This window comes from Podarcis filfolensis (genome assembly GCF_964270895.1).
Source record: "Podarcis filfolensis genome assembly, chromosome: 14".
Classification (NCBI taxonomy): domain Eukaryota; kingdom Metazoa; phylum Chordata; class Lepidosauria; order Squamata; family Lacertidae; genus Podarcis; species Podarcis filfolensis.
The window spans coordinates 11959205-11982605 of NC_139616.1; positions in this window are offsets into that span (position 1 = coordinate 11959205).

A 23401-nucleotide genomic window follows, 5' to 3' on the forward strand; every position below is an offset into this window, starting at 1 on the left:
ATTTTTATCTATCCGAGCTGCTCCAGCTGTACCAGTGAGTGGTACTATAATTTGTATACATCATGTGAGTATCTGAGAGAGCTTGAGAAAGGAAGTCTGTATTATCTCTTCCTGCTGAGTACTATTGGAAGTTTAGTTTCACTTCTGTGTGTGTCGCAGTTCTGTACTGGTGTTCAGAGGGCACAGACGTACTGATGGAGTCTCTGTATAGAGAACTGTAAATAAAGTAGTTTTAGAACTACGATTGAGTCTTTCTTCTGCTATGATATGCCAGAAGACTGGCGTGCTCTTTTCAGGAGAGAAGGGTCACCTATGACCAGTCTCTCTGGACCGAGGGAGATTTACAGCCGGGGAGGACCACCGGAGAGACGCTCCGAAGACCTGGGAAGTTGGCAGCCATTCCAGGGAGCGTTTTTCCAACACAGCAACCTTTTTCAGCCGTGGGCTGGTCCACTGTCCCTCAGAGCGTGTGGGGGGCCAGACTATATTTCTTTTGGGGGGAGGGGAATGAAAGAATTCCTATGCCCCACAAATAACCCAGAGATGCATTTTAAATAAAAGCACACATTCTACTCATGTAAAAACACCAGGCAGGCCCCACAAATAACCCAGAGATGCATTTTAAATAAAAGGACACATTCTACTCATGTAAAAACACGCTGATTCCCGGACCGTCCGTGGGTCAGATTGAGAAGGCGATTGGGCAGTATCCAGCCCCTGGGCCTTAGGTTGCCTACCCCTGTTTTAGATTACAGTGGAACCTCGGGTTAAGTACTTAATTTGTTCCGGAGGTCCGTTCTTAACCTGAAACTGTTCTTAACCTGAAGCACCACTTTAGCTAATGGGGCCTCCTGCTGCCACCGCGCCGCCGGAGCACGATTTCTGTTCTCATCCTGAAGCAAAGTTCTTAACCTGAGGTACTATTTCTGGGTTAGCGGAGTCTGTAACCTGAAGTGTATGTAACCTGAGGTACCACTGTATGTCGGAGTCTTGCTTTCAGAAACCTGTTCTTCCTTGTAGCTTCCTCAGTGCATAACCCCTTCTTCTAGTCAAGGCTATCCTCTTGCTCCTTTACCTGCCTTGCTACTGGGGGTAGCAATATGCAACATATCCCTATTATCACAGGAGGTCAGAGATGCTGGGAGGAATATTTAATCCTCTCTCCACTGTTTTCCTCAGAGTGCTACAGTTTTTCAGAGTGGTTTAACACCCGATCCCTCTTCCCATGGACCTCTGAGAACTGTAGCCCTGTGAGGGGAATAGAGATTTCCTAACAACTCTCAGAACCTTTAGCAAACTGCAGTTCCCAGGATTTCTTGGGAAAAACCATGACTGTTTAAAATGGGTTTAAAATGTTTAGTGCAGACTGGGCCTGAGAGTGCTTCCCTTTCAGAAAGATAATCCAAGCTGCAGTCATGATAGCTCGCCTCACGGGGCAGCCACACACAGAACAGACACTTCTTAGGTCTAGCACCATCAGCTCCTGAAACAGAGTGGCGAAGTGTCACTCAGTGGCCTCTAATTAAAGTGATAGCAGGCCTGAAACCTGATAGAAAATAACTGCCTTTTTTGTATATTTAATTGACCAGAAGTCTCCATTAAACTCTGCCGATAGACCCTCGACCCTTTGTTATTAAGACATTCCAAATTTTCAGCACGTCAGTGCCTGCATTTATAAGAAACAGCTGTTATCATCCTTTTGTCCTGTGTGATGGGCAATTTAGCTATCTGTAATACACGGTGTGGTAAAACAGCTTTCTTGGCAATAATGCACTTGACCCTCTTAACTCAGCGTTTCCCTCTAGTTCATAATTCGAGCCTTAACATTAAAAGAACCCTCCGTTCAATTTTTAACAACACCCGTAACATATTAGATGATGGATGCTTCCAACCCTCCTAATTGCAGTTTCTTCAAATTAGCATTTCAATTAGTACACTTTTGTTATTAATGTCTTCCTGAAACTTAAACGAACTTCTAATGCAGTGTGTAGACTAATGTGACAGAAGCAGAGAGAAGCATTTTGCGAGAGGGAGTGGTCCCCGCCTGCTTGAAGGAGCAGTGGAAGAAGAGGGGGCGGGGGTGGTCCGCCCTGGGTGCCTTCTCTGAGGGGGGTGACAAGAAGGCACCCCGCAAAGGGTTCGCCCCACCACAGCCATGTGAGGAGGATCCCTCTGCTGTCACTGCAACCACAAGCAGAGAATCCCTCTGCCATCCATACAGCACATGTGCGGTGGCGCCGTACGTAGCAGCGCTGTGCATGTGCCACCAGGCGGTTTGCCCCACCCCTGTGGGTGGTTTGCCCCGCTCCTTGACACCCTGCACCGGGTGCCAGAGAGCTTTCCTTTGCCCCGTGAAGGAGTCGGTGGTATAACCACTCTTCAAGAAGCCCTTCCTGGATTCAGACAATCTAAATAACTACCGTTCAGTTGTTAATCTCCCCTTCTTAGGCAAGGTTCTTGAGCAGGTGGCCATGGACCAGATCCAGGTGCTCTTGGAAGAAACTGATTTTCTAGATCCATTTCAATCGGGGTTTAGAGACTGCTTTGGTTGCCCTGTATGATGACCACTGTCAGGAGAGAGACAGGAGAAATATATTCCTGTTAATTCTCCTAGATTCCTCTGTGACTTTTGAAATGTTTGACCGTGGTATCCTTCTGGAGTGGCTGTCCAGGTTAGGGTTGGGTGGCACAGCAGGGTGCTAGGAGTTGTTAGGAGACCCGCACACCCCTCACAATCCACAACTCCCAGATTGGTTTAACAATCAGTCCCTCTTCCCAGGGAACTCTGGGAATTGTAGCTCTGTGAAGGGACATGGGATTCCCATGATTCTTTGGGGGAAGGCATGACCCTAGCTCAGTTGTCTACTCTGATTGGCAACAGCTCTACAAGGTTTCAGACTGAGAATATTTGCTACCCTACCTGGAGTTGAACCTGGGATCTTCTGCGTGTACAGCTGATGTTCTACCACTAACCTACAGAGAGAGAGAGAGAGAGAGAGAGAGAGAGAGAGAGAGCGCTAAAGTTATATGCTTAATGTACATAATATGCTGTGTTCGAATGCATTGCATTTAAAATGCTGTAATGGGATGTTTACCATATGCAAAATGGTTCCACTCTGGCAAAAGCATCAGAGAAGATTGGTATTTTTCCATTAGAGTGAGATAAGCTACTTGAGGACTCCTCTCCGGAAACATGAGGGGCGGAGCTCTCAAATCAGGAAGCTGAAACTTGAGAAGCCTGTGTATGTGCTTGTTGGAGATGGACAGAAGCAGCAGTGGCAATTTTTTATTTTTATTTTTATTTTTTTGCAATGATGAACAATATTAGGAGCTCTCTCTGGGACCAGAGAGAGGAATGTTTACTGAACTGCATAAAGGACTGAACTTCATTGCTTGTTTGCAATGCATTACTTTATTTTGTAACATTCATCTTATTGTAGCTAGTATTGATGACTGTTCTGCAGTAAAGCTTTGAAGTACAATCGTACTTTGAAGCTCCTGCAGCCAATCAGAAGCCCCGGAAGCCGCATCGGACATTCGGGTTCCAAAGAATGTTTGCAAACCGAAACACTCATTTCCGGGTTTGCAGCGTTCGGGAGCCAAAAAGGTTGGAGTCGCAAGGCATTTGTCAACCAAGGTATGACTGTACATTCTTGTGGTGGAGAGAATTCATTGCTACACAAGATCCAGATCAGGGATTTCACTGAACAACACAAACACAAAGTGCAACAGTTTGAAAAAAGAAGGGAGATCCAGTCACATATCTCCATAATCTCATCAGGATGAACCTTCAGGTGTGCAGCAATAATAAATAAAATGGATTTGTAAATATTTCACTTTAAAATTCTGCCCTGAAGGTGACAGACACAGAAAGTTCATGGCGATGGTGGGGATTGGTGAGCTGGTATTCTAGAAAACAATTTTATCTGGAAAATGATTTGAATTTTTATTTTGTTTCCCCTCCCCCTTTGGCAGAAATGGGGTCACTTTCACATTACAAACCTATGGGTCAGGTCATAAATCTGTAATGCCTCCTTATAAATCATTCACCAACTATGCGCCGTGATTCATGCCTCTCCTTGCAGAGCACATTATGAGAGAATATGAAATAAATGCATTTTAAAGGCACCTAATAGCAGGAGCACTTTCTCCCTGCCACAAAGGAGAAGCGCCACAATAAACCTCGGCTTCCCGTCTGCTAATTAAAGTGGTCTGCCTCCTTCCTCCTCTCAACATCCCTTCCACTGGCTAGACTGATAATTGGCCGCTGTGAAGTTAATAAGGAAGGTGAACGCCAGAGTGGGCAAGAGATGAAGAGCAAGGTATACGTAACTTGCAGCTCTATGCTGGTCATATAGGTATGCATCTCTGTGCCTTTGTTTACTTTAAAGATTTCCACCCCGCCTTTCAATCAAATCACCACCACAGCAGCAGACAACAGGCTAATACACAGCAGTTAAGACAAGTGATGGGAGAAGCTGAACAATATCATAAGAATGAGCAGCACAGTTATATACAGCGGTACCTCGGGTTACAGACGCTTCAGGTTACAGACTCCGCTAACCCAGAAATTGTACCTCGGGTTAAGAACTTTGCTTCAGGATGAGAACAGAAATCGTGCTCCGGCGGCACGGCAGCAGCAGGAGGCCCCATTAGCTAAAGTGGTCTTCAGGTTAAGAACAGTTTCAGGTTAAGAGCGAACCTCCAGAATGAATTAAGTTCTTAACCTGAGATACCACTGTATCCTATTCAAATATTGCTCAAAAGTGCCACATAATGTTCTTTTCCCCACTGTAAGGAACTGATATTTTTGTCTAGCAGCTGCTACACTCAGGAGCTCCCACTGGCATTCGACAGGTGCCTTCCCTGTATTCTTCTGTCCCAGGGCACCAAGTAGGGAAGGCCAGGTGGCAGCCCCCCCGAATATTTTAAATGAAGGGGCTGAGCCCTTTCAAAGTTCTGCGGCGGCTATATGCACACACTGTGGGATGTGCTTGAGTCATGTGCACAAGCTGTGTGGCGCCCACATGACACATCCGCATGCCTTGCGGCATGTGAATGACATCATTCGTGCATGCCACGCATTTGGGTGTGCTGATGTCACACACATGTGCCACAGGGCATGCTGACAAGCAGGGCACATATGCACAGTGTGCTGATGTTCCACAGCCCCGCTCAATCGTTGGGGCAGGTGGCGCACATGTCTGCCGTCATCAGTGTTTGCTGCTGCTCCCTCCAGGAAAAGTCAAGGGGCTTCTTCCTCAGAGCAAATCTGTTAATAATAAATTATTATTATTATTATTATTATTATTATTATTATTATTATTATTATTATTAATATCCCGCCCATCTGGTTGGGTTTCCCCAGCCACTCTGGGCAGCTTCCAACAAAACACTAAAATACAATAACCTATTAAACATTAAAAGCTTCCCTAAACAGGGCTGTTTGCGCTATTACTGTTATTTATGGGAGTGGCTAAAAATGATGCCTCAAATTAGGTTGAGGGTGGGGAGTTTAAAGTTACAGCAACTTCTAACTCCCCTCCCCTAATTTTAGTCATAATTTTAAAATGCCACAGCAAACAAAAATAATACCACAGGCAGACTCATGGCTTAGCTCAGGCTTCCTCAACCTCGGCCCTCCAGATGTTTTGAGATTACAGTTCCCATCATCCCTGACCACTGGTCCTGCTAGCTAGGGATCATGGGAGTTGTAGGCCAAAAAAATCTGGAGGGCCGAGGTTGAGGAAGCCTGGTTTAGCTCTTGCATGGGATGGAGGGCCTCACTTGGCATTCAGGTAGCAACTGAAGGGGTCAGGTCGGTGGAGGAAAGCAACAGGCCTAGGGGGAACCAATTTACTACCCTTCCATTCCTGAGGCAATTTGCTAAGTTTGTCTAATGTTGGGGCCAGCCCTGGTTTCTGGATACCATTGACTCTGAGGGTGTGGAGCTCAACATTCAGCTGCTGTGGTCCACCACCCACCGACCTGTAAGACATTTTGTTCAGTGGCATGCTCATGTTTCTTTAAGTGGTTGCTTAAACAGTGGGCTTGTTAAATCTGGCTGTGTCGTTGCTATTTTACTGCAGACTTTTATTGTAAGTGAGCTTTTACTGCTGTTTTGTAAGCCACTTTGGGTGCACTGGGCACAAACATAATTAGCAGAAAAATCCTCCACATGCCTACTCCGTGAGGAAGTCCCACTGAGTTCAACAGGACTTACTTCCAGAGAAGCATGTGTAGGATTGCAGCCTAAATAAATAATAGGCCAGTCTCATACGTCCAACAGAAATGAATCAAATCTGGGTCGCAGCAGCTCCTAGAGGACAGCTGTCAACATCAGCAATAATGTGGTATAACAAAAATAAAAACCAATAATTGTCTCCCTATTTGGAAATCTTCCTGGTTTTTCTTTAAAGGTAAAGGTACCCCTGCCCGTACGGGCCAGTCGTGTCCGACTCTAGGGTTGTGCGCCCATCTCACTTAAGAGGCCGGGGGCCAGCGCTGTCCGGAGACACTTCCGGGTCACGTGGCCAGCGTGACGAAGCTGCTCTGGCGAGCCGGCACCAGCGCAGCACACGGAAACGCCGTTTACCTTCCCGCTGGAGTGGTACCTATTTATCTACTTGCACTTAAGGGTGCTTTCGAACTGCTAGGTGGGCAGGAGCTGGGACCGAAAGACGGGAGCTCACCCCGCCGCGGGGATTCGAAACGCCGACCATGCGATCGGCAAGCCCTAGGCGCTGAGGTTTTACCCACAGCGCCACCCGCGTCCCTGGTTTTTCTTTAGGACTGTGCCAAAAGATGGAATGCATCAGTGTTTCCCAAACTTTGGTCTCCTGTTGTTTTTGAACAACAATTCCCCTACCAGGTATGTCCAAAGTCTGTTTTGGGGGCCTAATCTGGCCCGCCAGTCAATTTAATCTGGTCCCTGTTATAGTATATATCCTGGGGTAAAATCCTTAGCAACTTCAATCCTTAAAAAAGCGCAACAACTTTGGGGTAAAATTAAAAAAACTCAACAACTTTGGTCGGCCCTCACGCATGTTCACTTCATCAAATCTGGCCCTCTTTGCAAAACGTTTGGGCACCTTTACATCCTGACTACTGGTCCTGCTAGCTAGGGATTGTGGGAGTTGTAGTCCCAAAACAGCTGGAGACCCAAGTTTGGGAAACACTGGAATACATCTTTGTGAACATTTTTCCAGTGTCATAAAGCGACCGCCACCTCTTGAAATTTCCCCCACCCAACTTTAATGGAGTGGTAGACAAAAATGTTTGAATACATAGAATTGGCAAAACTGACTTATAAGATTCGGAACCAAAAACAAGCAAAGTTCAAAAAGGATTGGCGTAAATTTGTTGGATATATACGGAGTAATTGCAAGAATTTAAAAACTGTAGCAGGATTAATGTAAATCTTGTGATGTGGATGGAGTGTAAATAAGAAACTGTAAGAAAAGATTTGAGATATGAAAACCGTTGAAGGGATGGAAGGAAGTCTGGGCTCAATAAGGCGCAGGGTAAATAAGAAGACATACAATTTTTTGAAGGTAAGAGTATTTGTTTTATTTGTTGTTGTTACAAAAAAGCAATAAAAAGTATTGGGGGGAGAAATTCCCCCCACCCTGGCATTTGCTTTTGTTGTTGTTGTTGTTGTTTAGTCATTTAGTCGTGTCCGACTCTTTGTGACCCCATGGACTAGAGTGTTGGGATACTGCCAGGGAGATAGAATCCATCTGAGCTGCAGAGCTCGGTGCCGGACGATCCATCGACCTCCCGTAGTCACGCAGTATCAGCTATTTAGCGACACTAAGCCTCTGGCTTAGAGCACACTCTTAACAGCAGAATTCACACAGCAAGAAGTTGCACAGCATGAGAGCAGAACATGCATATTTACAGTTTATTTGGCGTTGGTCAGAACAAAGAAAACATGACCGTCTGCTCCGACTGCTCAGGCAAGACAGACAAAAACGAAAGGAACATATAGCATAAACATCCTGTGAGACAGGAACTTACGCAGGCTGTGACACAAACATCCTGCTGCCTTTTAAGGTGGAACGGAAATATCCTAACATCCTCCCCCTTTCCGTGTAACCTGTAGTACCTGTGGTTCAACCCAATTGCAACCTTTGTATGTAAACCTTAAGTTGTTCTCTGTTAACAACCTTAGACAACAGATCAGCAGGAATTTCATTTCCTGGCATGTAGGACACCTGAATGAGTCCTTTCTGAATACACTCTCTTGCTCGATGTAGCTTAATCTGCAAGTACTTGGTCCTTTGCTTGCAACTCTCCGAGTTCAGCAAAGCCAAACAAGATCTATTGTCTTGATACACTTGTATAGGACATTTCACAGAAACCCCAATGTCCTTAAACAGTTGCAACAACCATTCACAATCCATGAGTGAAAATGACAGAGCATTGAGTTCTGCTTCACAGGAACTTAGGCTAACTGTCGTCTGCTTTTTGCACAACCAGTCAAACAGGCAGTGGTTGTACATGTAGCATACTCCAGAAGTGCTTGTACCATCCGTGGTGTCACTTCCAAAACTCGCATCTGCAAAGATTTCAAGACCTCCAGTCTTCTGACTGGTGAACCTCAGCCTGTAGTGCATAGTCCCTTTCAAATACCGGGCTATGCGCTTCAGAGCTTTCCAATCCTGAATAGTAGGATTGTTAGCATGTCTGCTAAGCAGGTTAGTGCTTACAGCAATGTCAGGTCTTGAACATCTAGCAATGAAATTCAACTTGCCTAGAATGCATCTGTACAGCGTTGTGTCAGAAAACGCTTCAGCAGTACTGTCTACCTGGTAACCTGTCACCATCGGCGTGTCTGCTGGGTTTGCATCAACCAAATTCAACCTGGTTAATACATCAGCAATTTTCTGTGTTTGGTGTACCAGAAAATTACCTGCTTGGTCCCTCTCCACCTGCAGAGAAAGATAGTTGGATACCTCACCAAGATCCTTCATGTCAAAGTGCTCCTTCAGCTGAGCAAGGGTGCTTTGGTAGAAAGCCTGATTCTTCCAAAACATCAGAAGATCATCAACAAAACATAAACAATACAGTTTGTTTTGCCCCTCCTCCTTGACAAACACACACGGATCAGCTTTGCCCTGGTGAAAACCTAGAGAAAGCAACGTTTCAGTGAGTTTTGTGTTCCAACACCTGGCACTCTGCTTGAGGCCATATAAGGATTTCCGCAGTTTACAGACCATTCCCTTCTGTATCTGCATCCCGTCAGGTGGAAGCATGTACAGCTCCTCCGCCAAAATCCCGTACAAAAAAGCTGTATTTATGTCATGATGGGAAACATGCAGTTTCTCCTCCGCAGCGATCTTGAGCATCAGCCGAATGCTCTCATATTTGACCGTGGGTGAGTAGGTCTCGTGGTAATCCTGCCCTGGTACCTGTGAAAAACCTCTGGCAACCAATCTGGCTTTGTGTCTGACAACCTTGCCATTCTGGTCTTTCTTGGCCTTGAAGACCCATTTGCTGCCAACCAGTCTCATCCCTGGGACTACCGGTACCAGCTCCCAAGTCTGGTTCCTGTTCAAGGAATCAACTTCAGCCTTCATGGCATTAAGCCAAGGCTCAGCATCTTTAGAGGTTAACTCTTGAACCTCTTTGAAGCTTGAAGGTTCCCACACCTTCTCTGAGCTACTAAGAACAGCAGTTGCCGTCTTAGCAAACTCATCAGCAAATCTCTTTGGAGGTTTGCCTTTGGTCGCCCTTTCAGACCTGCGAACCAGACGCAAGTCTTCTGGACTCATCTCCTCCTTCTTAGGAGAAAAGTGACCAATGGTGAACAGTGGTTCTTCCAGTTCATTGTCAGACGCATCAGATGGTCTGACTGAGGCCTTTGCGCTCTTGTAGTCTGCTGTGTCATCACTGTCACTGACAGCAGCAGCAGCGCCGCCCACTGAACTGGAATCCGAACTCTGATCATCATCATCATCCTCATCATCAGTTTCCTCAGCTTTCTCAGCATGATCTGCTTTCTTCACATCACCTTCATCCTCCTCTGGGTAACTCTGGAAAATTCCCACATTTTCCCCCCACTTAGGATTGTACTCAACACTCCTTGTGAACTTTATGGACTTTGAGTTAGTCATCCATACTCTGTATGCACCTTTATCGTACCCCATGAACAAACCATGTGCCCCACGCTTCCCAAGCTTGTTGCTTTGTGGGGTGTGTACCCACATGTCAGAACCAAAGATTCTCAAGTGCTTGGTGTTAGGTTTCTTACCAAACATTTTCTCATAGGGAGTGCAGCCAATAGGTGATGACAGTCTGCGATTAAAAGTGTAAACAAAATTCGAGAGAGCCTCCCCCCAAAACTTCTCAGGGAGGTTGGCATCATGCAACAAGGTTTTTATTCCTTGCAGCAACGTTTGATTTGCTCTCTCTGCAAGCCCATTCATCCATGGCGATCTAGGCGTTGACAAGTCATGCTGGATTCCCTTCTCAGTCAGGAAAGCTTCAAACTGCTGAGAAGTGAACTCCCCGCCCCGATCAGTAAACAGACAGCCAATACGTTTACCATGAGCATTCTCCAACCAAGCACAGAATGCCTTGAACCTAGGAAATGCTTGCGATTTCTGCTCGAGCACAAACACATGAATGTACCTGGAAAAAGAATCAATTAGAACCATGAAGTACCTTGCCCCTCCCAAAGAAGGCGCTAGAGGACCTACCAGGTCTGCGTGAACTAGCTGGTAGGGTTTGGAAGCCTGCCTGCTAGACTCCTTGCCTTTTGGAGCAACCTTCACCTTGTTCTCTGCACAAGATACACACTTCATGTGAAATTTACAAGGTTTGATGTCCAAACCTTCAACCAACTCAGGCATCTTGGCTAGCGCTTGCCAAGAGGTGACAAAATCTTCGATGTGCATCATGAATGCATCCTGCATGAAGAACCTTGTTAGTTTGTGCAACACAACAAGTATCAGCATTAGACACAGCAACATCATCATAAGTTAGACAGAACAAACCATCCAACAACTTTGCATGCAAAAAGTCCTCTTTGCCTTTTCTGATGACACAGACATTCCTCTTGAAGGAAATCTCAAAACCACGCCGATTTAGCTGTGGGACACTAAGCAAATTGTCCACAGCTCCTGGAACAAAAAGAACATTACTAATTGTAGTATGCAGACTTTCAAGTTTCACAGTCCCAACTCCTGTAGCTTGCAAAGTCCTTCCATCAGCCAGCTGGACCTCTCCATCTTGAGGTGTGAAGGACACAAACAGATGGCGGTCATTGGTGAGATGGCGCGTGGCCGCAGAGTCAACAATAAACCTGGCCTTCCCCTTCGAAGCAGATTTGCTGGCAAACAAAACCTTGTTTTCCACCAGCGTGGGCATTTGCAGCTTGCCTTTAGCCTTTGGTGAAGCTGTGCCAGCATACATAGCCTTGTTTTCCACTGGCGAGGGCTTTTGCAACTTGCCCCCCTGCTCCTGGCCATCAGACTTGCCTTTAGCCTTTGGTGAAGCTGTGCCAGCAAACAAAGCCTTGTTTTCCACTGGCGTGGGCCTTTCACCCCCCCTCTGCTTCGGGCCATCTGCAGGCTTTTTCCTTTGTTTACTTCTGGCCTTCCGGCCTCTGCAAAGTTGACCTTGGCTCCCATGGGAAACAGAGCTCTCAGCTGCTGACTCCTTGGCTCCCCCTGGAGGCTGAAATGCTGCCTGGGATGACATCACAGTCAGCTCCCCCTGCAGCTTGCAACCGGTGCCCTCGGCATCTCTGCATTCATTCGCATTCTGGGAAATAGCCAGGACCTCCGATGCATTCAAACACTGGGCTGGGATTATTGGCTGGTGGGCCTTTTTCAAAGCATCCCACATATCACGTGCAGTGGTGTTGCCAGCTAGCGTCTTTATTTCCTCCAGAGAGACGGATAAAACTATAATATCCACGGCCTTCAAATTCTGGCCCTGCCATTTCTCTGTCCGAGGAACTGGAGTGGCTTCTGATATAGTATGCCAGACTCCAAACTGACGCAGCAAACTCTCACACCATTTTGCCCAGGTCTCATAATTGTCCCGATTTAATTTTGGGTACTCAGCAGCTTCAGAGGCTTGGAAAAACTCCATTCCACCTCTTAACATCAGCCGTGAGTCTTCTTCACTTCAGAGACTCCTTATCTTGGCACCCATAAATCACGAAGCCTGCTTGGCTCGGCTCCCAGGCCAATTAGGCCAGCCGGACATCAAAGACGCTGCTGCGGCAACAGAAAAGCCTCTTCTTTCGCTTTTCCCACACATACCTCAGCAGTCTGTCGCAGTCTTACTCTCCTGCAAGTGCCGTGAATCTGGGCCCATAACCTGTTGTTGGGATACTGCCAGGGAGATAGAATCCATCTGAGCTGCAGAGCTCGGTGCCGGACGATCCATCGACCTCCCGTAGTCACGCAGTATCAGCTATTTAGCGACACTAAGCCTCTGGCTTAGAGCACACTCTTAACAGCAGAATTCACACAGCAAGAAGTTGCACAGCACGAGAGCAGAACATGCATATTTACAGTTTATTTGGCGTTGGTCAGAACAAAGAAAACATGACCGTCTGCTCCGACTGCTCAGGCAAGACAGACAAAAACGAAAGGAACATATAGCATAAACATCCTGTGAGACAGGAACTTACGCAGGCTGTGACACAAACATCCTGCTGCCTTTTAAGGTGGAACGGAAATATCCTAACATAGAGCACGCCAGGTACTTCTGTCTTCCACTGCCTCCCGCAATTTAGTCAAACTCATGCTGGTAGCTTCGAGAACACTGTCCAACCATCTCATCCTCTGTCATCCCCTTTTCCTTGTGCCCTCAATCATTCCCAACATCAGGGTCTTTTCCAGGGAGTCTTTTCTTCTCATGAGGTGGCCAAAGTATTGGAGCCTCAGCTTCACGATCTGTCCTTCCAGTGAGCACTCAGGGCTGATTTCCTTAGGAATGGATAGGTTTGATCTTCTTGCAGTCCATGGGACTCTCAAGAGTCTCCTCCACCACCAGAATTCAAAAGCATCCATTCTTCAGCAATCAGCCTTCCTTATGGTCCAGCTCTCACTTCCATACATCACTACTGGGAAAACCATAGCTTTAAGTATACGGACCTTTGTTGGCAAGGTGATGTAGGGGACAAAAATATTTGCCTGATCTGAGTGAGGGAAATACATCCTCAGTTGGCTTCCTCTGCCCTAAGAGCTGTTGACATGCTGCCAAAAATGACTGGTTGCAAAAAACAAAAACAAAACCCAAACAACTCCACCATGTTATCCCTGGGATAACCTTTGTGACCAGTTGAGGAACCATTGTCCTCGCTCTCAGCTTCATTTGCCACAGAGTTAACTCCAGCTGGCTATACAGTGAACTGATGTCATCCAACTCACCAGAGGTGGAAAGAAGACATGCTAATTAAAAGAAAACAATGATGCCCAAAAAGAAAGGATGGCCGTGAACAGGGTCACCAGAAACAAGAACTCAAAATGGGAGGATATTCAGCACAGATGCATTTCTCTTCTCTTTTGAGCTTTCTTTAGCAAGAAGAAACAAGCGTTCATTGGCAGAATCCTGCCTTTTATTAGCATATTTTCATTATTCCCAAATGGAGCCTGTGTCACCTAATCAAACTGCTGACCTTAATTTCACACTAATTTATATTTGCATCCTGGCTTCTTTTTAGCATGTTGATTGTTGCACTGTTAAGGTAAAGAGCCTTTGACCCCCTTCAGTCTTCAGAATCATTGGATCTGCCTGAGCATAATATAACTTGCATGTTACTTGCTGTGTGATTTAATTAGATGGAAATGTCTAAAAATAAATGCCACTTTAGAGGTGGTGAATCTTCAAAATGAGAACTTCCATTAAGTCCTGTGGAGCTGTAATGTTCTGTAGCTGGCCTGTACAGCTTCTGGGCCACCAACCTAAATGCAAGTGACAGCTATATGTGATGGTCTACTCCTGGCTCCATAAACCTCCAGTCTTGACTATTCATTTATTTCCATCTATGGATAATAATAATAATAATTTATTTATACCCCACCCATCTGGCTGGGTTTCCCCAGCCACTCTGGGCAGCTTCCAACAAAAGATTAAAAACACCATAGAACATCAAACATTAAAAACTTCCCCAAACAGGGCTGCCTTCATATGTCTTCTAAAAGTCAGATAATTCTTTATTTCCTTGACATCTGATGGGAGGGCGTTCCACAGGGCAGGCGCCACTACTGAGAAGGCCCTCTGCCTGGTTCCCTGTAACTTGGCTTCTCACAGTGAGGGAACCGCCAGAAGGCCCTCGGCGCTGGATCTCAGTGGGCGATGGGGGTGGAGATGCTCCTTCAGGTATACAGGACCGAGGCCGTTTAGGGCTTTAAAGGTCAGCACCAACACTTTGAATTGTGCTCGGAAATGTACTGGAGCCAATGTAGGTCTTCCAAGACCGGTGTTATGTGGTCTCGGTGGCCGCTCCCAGTCACCAATCTAGCCGCCGCATTCTGGACTGTTTACTATCTGCAGATCCCAAAGTGGACATCTTCAAGAACTATAGAAACACTTTCCCCAACCATCACCTACATCACTGAGGGACAGCATTTAGTTTGTTGAGTCATAACATCTACAGACGTGCTCCAAATAAAAGACAGTCCACTGGAACAGGAGGTGCCCTTTTAAATGAAGGCTGGTCTGTAACGAAAGGGTATGGTCGGGGAGCTTAGGAGGAAGAGCTATGGGGCACCACCACCTCCTAGCAAATGCCACTTGAGGCAGTCACCTTACTTTGCCTAATGGTAGGACTGGCCCTGGGATTAGCTAGTCACCTGTTTGGGAATGAGCAGAAAATTGGGGGGTGTAGAGTTGCTGCTAATCCACCTTTTCTCACCTACTCCATAAGGCTCATCCATTAGGAATGAGGAACCGTTTTATTTTAGATCAGGCATGTCCAACAGGTAGCTCGTGATCTACCAGTAGATCACTGGATGTCTGCAGTAGATCACTGGTAGATCATTGGCTCCCCCCAAAGAAGCTGAACAACTGTCACTCCCCTAAAAACATTTTACCTCCTCCCTGAAAAAACTCAACAACTTTGACCTGAACCCCCTCTGGTAAGCACTCAAGAACACCACCATGAAGAGGCGCCAGTTTCTCCAGAGGATTGGTGGGATCTTCTTGCGTGTTCCACTGGAACAGACCTTAGGCAGATGGAGATTTAACCTTCTGAATGCTGGACAGTGGGGGCAGGCGATGCCCCATCATATTGAATGCCAGGAAGGGCACAGATCTTCCAATTTAGTGCCTGGAGCTGGAGCGGTATCACTCAGGTGAAGGTGTGTGAGACATCTTTCTAGCACTGCCACTAAGTAGGGGTGTGCGTCTGTTGCGTTAATTCCTTGCAGATCCTCAAAGTTTTTGGTAGCTTTAAATTTCATTTGCATTGCATTCCAGGTGGTGGTGGGGGGGTGAAAGAGAGATCTATGTCCACCACTCTGAGCTTCTTGGAGGAACAGAAGAATGAAAATGTAATGAACAAATAAATAACAGAGGGCGAAAGGTCATAATCTAGAGGATAAGCCCATAGAAACCTAAGCAATCTCCCATTTTTTAAATGGCGGAATAAAGTGTGTTTTTGCTAGAGATTGTTTGCAATTCATAATTACGCTACCGCTCTGGGAACTATATTGGGTACTAAAATTAAATGGCTTTTGGACATTCAGTGTCCTTTTGGTCCTCTCTGTGTTTTTTAACAGAATGTCAGATCGTCTTGGGTTTTTTGTTCTTCACATTCCCATGTTTTAATATTCCAGATGATCACAAAGTAGGGAGAAAAGGGGTCACCAGCCCTCCTGTCCCCAGCTTAAGCACATTGGAGCCTGGGATTTTTATTTTATCCTTTGCATCAAATATAAAAAACAAAGACCATGACACTAGGACCAACAGTGTCTCGACCCAGCGTGGTCCAGTGCAATTAATAACCAAGATCAAATGGGCTATAAAATACCTAGCCAAAAAAGAAAAAAAGAAAAAAAGATGATTAGCATGCAACAGAAAGACTGCGGCAAGAATAATTGCTTTTTGTTTAATGTGGCCATGCACACACAAAAAAAGACTGTGGTTCAATATCTCTTGTGTTGTATGTTTTCTGTTTTTAAAATTAATGTGACATAAGGCATTCTTTATGCTAATGTTATAGCTCCTTGGTCGGGTTTAACGCCATTATCTTCTTTAATGAATAATTCATTCCCCATTGAAAACTTAACTATATCATTTTTACAGTGTGTAAATGAAACTTTGAAGTGCAATTTAACTTTAAAGAACTTCAGATTGTAGAGAATTCTCATAAAGCACCCCAAAAGTGCCTTGTTGGCACTCTTGCCTCCCACTAAAATTTAATCACCTTATAGGAACTGTGTTAGAGATTCTTTTTTTTTTAAAAAAAACCACCTTTTCTCATTGGGGGTGGGGAATAAAGTGCTGGCGAGACTTTATCCTCACAGCTGCCCTTTCCTTAAAAAAATAAATTTTAAAAAATCAATTGTTTTCCATTTCTTTGTTGAATCAAGGACTTATAAAACAAGGTTAGGGAAGCAGAGGCCCAGGGAGAAAAAGGGACATTATTGTCCCTCTGGCCCTCAGAATTCTCCCCAGACCACACCCCTTGACTAGACGTGGTCTTTGGTCTTATCCAAAGATCAAAGGAAAAGACCACAGCTCATGTCCAGCATGGAAAAGAACCAAGGATCCATCTTTACGGTGGGGGTGGTAATTATTTGGGGAGTTACTGTACTGTTACCAGCCACCCCAACCCCTGCGAAGCCATGCACAGGATTCCAGGGGTCTTGGCCCTCAACCAAGGTCTGTGTTCCTTTGCAGAACTGAAGACTCAGTGGAGGCTGTTGTAGTTTTAAGAAATATGATTTATTCACATATTTAAACCTGAATTTAGATGGAGGGAGTCCAGATCTTACAGCATGGTCATCTTAAGAGGGTCTTGCTCTGCACAGCAGCGCAGATCTGGAGTCCAGGCAGGCAGCCAAGACCACTCTGCCCTTTTCTCAGCTATCTGCCCGATTCCCTGTAACCTCGCAGTGATGGAACTGCCAGAAGGCCCTCAGAGCTGGACCTCAGTGTCCATGCAGAATGATGGAGGGTGGAGATGCTCCTTCAGGAATACTGGGCTGAGGCTGTTTAGGGCTTTCAAGGTCAGCACCAACACTTTGAATTGTGCTCAGAAACATACTGGGAGCCGATGTAGGTCTTTCAGGATCGGTGTTATATGGTCTCAGTGGCTACTCCCAGTCACCAGTCTAGCTGCCACATTCTGGATTAATTGTAGTTTCTGGGTCACCTTCAAAGGTAGCCCCACGTAGAGCACATTGCAGTAGTCCAAGCAGGAGATAACCAGAGTATGCACCACTCTGGAGTCTGTGGGCAGATAGGGTCTCAGCCTGTGTAGCAGATGGAGCTGGTAGACAGCTACCCTGGACACAGAATTGTTCTGCGCAATGTCAGGATTCAACCTCAATCTGTTAGCCACCATCCATCCTCCAGACGCTCACACAGGACATTCACCGCCTTCACTGTTTTGAGTCAAGCAGTCTGGATGACCAACTTCACAGAGATGCTATAGCAGCAGATTTCTTGCATTGGCACAAGGTGTAACTTCTGTTTAGCCAATGAAACAATGATGCACGCAAGAATTCTGTCTGCCCAATAATTGGCAATTCAGCAACTTCCCCCTGATTAATGGATGTGTTTCTTTCAAATCTGGTAGGAATCAATGGCTCAAAATGTCCCAGCTGCATCTTCCTATACAAAAGGAATGGTTGTTCTTGGGTTTTTTTATATTTAAAAAAAACTTTTTCTATCACAACATAAAAGCTTCAGGAATCAAATACTAATAATAGGAGCCGTCCCCATGTTTTTTTTCTAATGAGCCAGCCTTATGCGGTAATCAGGGCTAATCATTTCCCTCAGTACAAAAAAAATGCTATTCAGTTGCCTCCTTTGTCTGTATTTCTCTTTGTTTTTACAACCGAAAATCTTTTGAAATCAAACACACTACCCTCCAAAAAAAGAAAGGGGAGAATAGAAAAGAAGAAGTAAAAACCCATTTTTACTTTAATGCGGTCGGTGATCATCATCCACTATTGTTACAGGAGATTAGTTTTGTCATTATGGAGACATAATCCCCACATTTCTCTTGTTGATCAGGTAGTATGCACAATGAGTAGAACTCATGCGATGCATTGCGAAGCCTTGACAATTGTGAAATCCAATTAAACACAGAAATGCATTGTTTGGAAAGAAGTGGGTGGAAACTGCAACACAATTTCTATAGGTGGCCCTTTCAAAATATTTACCCTATTGTTACGCATAGGTTGTCCTCCATCTAACTATCAAACAGTTCTCTTCATTTATCTGTTTTGATCTGATATATCCGGTGCATCCCCAAGGCTGATTAATTCCCCTGACATATTGCCATTGGATTGCATTGACAGGTGTGAGTTACCAGCAGTGAGTAGACTTTGGGCCAATGCCATGACAGGGTCTGTCACTGATGGGATCTTCTTAAAAAGAAAAATTGTCCAGATGGTTGGTCCCTCTAGTTCCTTTCTAACCACAGCGACATTCAGATTCTCTCAAGGTTTTCAGACAGAAGTCTTTCCCATGCTTAATATAGGGATGCCAGGGAAGGAACTTGGGTTCTTTTGCATGCAAAACATGTTCTCTACCACTGCCCTTCCTTTTGGATCAGACCAGAGATAAATCTAGGCCACATTCATGTCACACCTAGAAAGCACTATGAAGCTACTACAGTGGTACCTCGGGTTACAGACGCTTTAGGTTACAGATGCTTCAGGTTACAGACTCCGCTAACCCAGAAATAGTACATCGGGTTAAGAATTTTGCTTCAGGGTGAGAACAGAAATCATACAAAAGCAGTGCAGCGGCAGTGGGAGGCCCCATTAGCCAAAGTGGTGCTTCAGGTTAAGAAAAGTTTCAGGTTAAGAATGGACCTCCAGAACGAATTAAGTTCTTAACCCGAGGTACCACTGTATGAACAGTCATGGCTCCTCCCAAAGAATTCTGGGAATTGCACTCTGTTGAGGGTACCAGGAGTTGTTAGGAAATCCCCTATTCCTCTCACAGAACTACAGTTCCTGGGAAGAGGGGCTGATTTTTAAACCACTCAGGGAACTGTGCCTCTGCAAGGGAAATTTGGGTCCCCTAACAACTCTCAACGCTCTTAATAAACTGCAGTTCCCAGAATTCTTTGGGAGAACTCATCACTGTTTAAAGTGGTATGATAGTGCTTTGCATTTATAGTGTAGTTGTGTCCTGTTGTAATGACATATTTGAAATGATGTGTGTGCGTGTGCATGTGAAAGTACAAGATGGACACCAGGGGTGGCTGGTGGTTTTTTTGATATTAGGCTATTTTTCTTTTATTGTACAATAGTACCTCGGGTTACGTATCCCTCTGGATACGTAATCTTTGGGTTGCAAACGCGGCAAACCTGGAAGTGTATACTTCCTGGTTTCGCCGCGCGCGCATGCACAGAAGCAATCTGCATGCAGCGCACATGTGCAGAAGTGATCTGTGCGCCATGTGCGTGCGCAGAAGGCCTCCTCCGGTTACAGACTTTTCGGGATATGTCCGGAATGGATCCCGTCCATAACCAGAGATAACACAGTATTGGATAATTTGGATTCTCTCTTCTCTTTGATGTGTTACATAGCATGGCTATACTCTGTGCTGCATCATTGTTACTAAGTGAGGGGGGAGGGGTTGCTTGTTGTGTATGCTTTGTTGTTTAAGAAGAAAAGCCGTGAAAACAAATTAAAAGCAAACTGCAGTTCCCATAATTCTTTGGAGGGAACTCATGACTACTTAAAGTAGTATGATACTGCCTTAAATGCATAGCGCAAATGTGGTCCTGCTGTACCATCCTGATTTTCTCAGTGGCTAAACAGATACCTCCAAGGAGCCCACAAACAGAATTTTTTTCCCAAGCACGGCTAGGCATCTGTATAAAGCCCTCATGAAATATGCCTTTGTAAAGGCAAGATTCAACACCTTCCCATCGAACGTGCTGAGAAATAGATTCTCCAATGGACAGATATCGCTCTTATGTGATTGTAATTGTGGGGCACCGGAATCGTTGCATCACATAATTCTTGACTGTGCTTTTCACTCATTGGCCAGGAGCAAGTTTCTTGCTCAATATCTAAAGGGAATTGCCGATGATACGAATGAAGCCAAACTGAGATATCTATTAAATGATGATGACCCCCTAAGATCACTCATGGTTGCCAGATTCTTGATCAGTGTCCTATCCCTAAAGAAGAGAAACGGACTCCTGTGCGGCTCGGATAATCCCTTTAAACTATGATCTATGTTTTAGGTTGTAATTAGGTGATATCACCATGGATGTCTTCTACTAATTTATGAGCAGAGGGCGATGTTTATGTTATAAATTTATTGTAATGTATGATGTTGGTCTTTTGTTTTTGTTTTGCTTTGGTTCTTGTCTGTTGTTTGTAAGTTTTGGCGGTTTTAAATTTGGAGGTTTAAGTACATTATGTTGGTATGAGAAACTGTCGTGTGATGGGCCAATGGCCGTAATAAAGACCAATACAATAGCCCTCATGAAAGTGAGGGAGATTTCTGGCTGCTTTCAAGGGGGGAATGAGCAGGTCCCCTGACCTTTGGCAGTGGGCGATGTTGCGGCTGGGCATCTGGGTCCTCGCAGCGATCCAGCTTGGGGTGGGAAGTTGATGCCGCCCCCCCTCGTGCTGACCTTTGGCTGGAGAGAGAGCGAGAGAGAATTTATTAAGTTTTCATTTTGCAACATTTAAACATTTCTTCATTTTTCACATTATTTTTGCTCTTATGAGCTAGTTGGCTCCCCCCCTTCCTGTCTCATGGTTACTTTATTTTTTTGTTTTATCATCGCACTCATACTTCTTCCTGATTATGTTTCATCCTTCCCAATTACAAATTTTTAAAGAATATGTAAAAAGGTAGAATTTTCATCATGACAAGTCTTACTGAATCAGTCCTACTAGCATTGTTAATTGCTTACAATTGTCCTTAAAATATTGTATAAATTAACCCCAGTCATTTTGGAAAGCTTGATCACACTGGTTATGGATTTTCCCAGTCAGCTTTGCCAGCTCTGCATATTCCATCACCTTCCTCTGTCTGCATACTTGTGACCATGTGTTTATCAATCACTAGGGAACTGTGAGGCATGGAGCCTTGGCACGCAAGTTATAGTTTCCAAAATGTTCCTGGGGAAGGGTGCTGTCTAGGCAAATTCATGTCTAGACAAATTCTAATTTGTTGATTAGACAAATTAATGGAGGATAAGACTACCAATTATGGTCTGAAGCTCAGCATCAAAAAAACGAAGATCATGGCCACTGGGCCCATCACCAACTGGCAAATAGAAGGGGAAGAAATGGAGGCAGTGAGAGATTTTACATTCTTGGGCTCCATGATCACTGCAGATGGTGACAGCAGCCACAAAATTAAAAGACGCCTGCTTCTTGGGAGAAAAGCAATGACAAACCTAGACAGTATCTTAAAAAGTAGAGACATCACCTTGACAACAAAGGTCCGTATAGTTAAAGCTGTGGTTTTCCCAGTAGTGATGTATGGAAGTGAGAGCTGGACCATAAAGAAGGCTGATCGCCAAAGAATTGATGCTTTTGAATTATGGTGCTGGAGAAGACTCTTGAGAGTCCCATGGACAGCAAGAAGATCAAACCTATCTATTCTTAAGGAAATCAGCCCTGAGTGCTCACTGGAAGGACAGATCCTGAAGCTGAGGCTCCAATATTTTGGCCACCTCATGAGAAGAGAAGACTCCCTGGAAAAGACCCTGATGTTGGGAAAGATGGAGGGCACAAGGAGAAGGGGACAACAGAGGACGATATGGCTGGACAGTGTTCTCGAAGCTACCAGCATGAGTTTGACCAAACTGCGGGAGGCAGTGGAAGACAGGAGTGCCTGGCGTGCTCTGGTCCATGGGGTCACGAAGAGTCGGACATGACTAAACAACTAAACAACAACAACAAGAAAACTACCCATGGACTCGCCAAGTGTTTCTATTTTTCAGGGACAGTCCTGCATTTACAGAAGCCACCCCAATTTTTTATTTGATCCTGGAATGTCCCAGATTTCCTTAGGACAGCCCTATTTTCTCCAGAGAAATGTGGGGGGGGGGTATGGTAGGATGTCCCTGTTTTCACTGGAGTAATGTTGGAGGATATGGAGTTATTTTACCCATGAGCCAAAGAGATAAGTAACTATACAGCCACTAGAAGACATATGAAGGTAGCCCTGTATAGGGAAGCTTCTAATGTTTAATGTTTAAATATGTATGTTGTAAGCCACCTAGAGTGGCTGAGGCAAGCTAGTCAGATGGATGGGGTATAATAATGTTGTTGTGGTGGTCGTCTCTATTTTAGTCAGAGAAATATTGGAGGGTATGGAACAGGATGTTGGACCAGATGGGTTCTTGGCCTGATCCATCATGATTTTTTTTTTAAAAAAATTATTAGGTTCTTAGGGTTAGGAAGCTGCAGAGACTCTCACAGGTGCAATAACCAGATATGACAAAAAAAAATTAAAGAAAATGGGAAGTCTAGTAAAGTTAACTAAGGGGAAAATACCAGAAAGTTAACCCACCCCACAGCCTTCTGGGACATTTACTTTTCATTCCCTTTGAACTGCTGAGTAAAGTTGGTCTGAAAAATCTCGGGCCCAGCTCAATTATATACAGCATGTTGATTGGACCCGAACAGCAGGCGAAGGTAGCAGCTATCAGTTTTGTCCTAAATGAGTCCTGCGGCCGTCAGGAAGAGTTCCAAGGGAGTTTGTGCCAGCCAAAAGGCAAAAGCAGAACTAAATCATCATAGAAAATCACAGCAAACCTAATTAAGCCGGGGCTGGTGGAGGAGGAGGTTGCTTTAATCAGATTGGAACACCGATTATCTTCTGTTGCTAAATATGTTCACGGCCCAGAATCCGAACTAGCAAATGATGCAACTCCTAAGCTGTGAAGTCTATAAGGGCCTTTCAGTCACAGTCCTCCATATGGTCTGAGGCATTTAATATTGTCCTTGAGGCAGCGAGAGTTGACGACATTTGAAAAATGCACACATATGCTCCTGGTGGGGACCAATATGGCTGCAGACGATTTGTGCGTGGGGCGGATGACACGGCAAGCTGCTCTTGCAAGCGGCAGTTGTTCCACAACGTGGAAGAAACCGAAGAAGTGTTTCCTGAGGAAAATGCTAAATATTATTCCTAATAAGGCAGGGTCTGCAGCCAGACGAAAAGGCACATATAATGATCATTAACCTTATTCTTTATAAGAAAGGAAAGCGAAGCAAT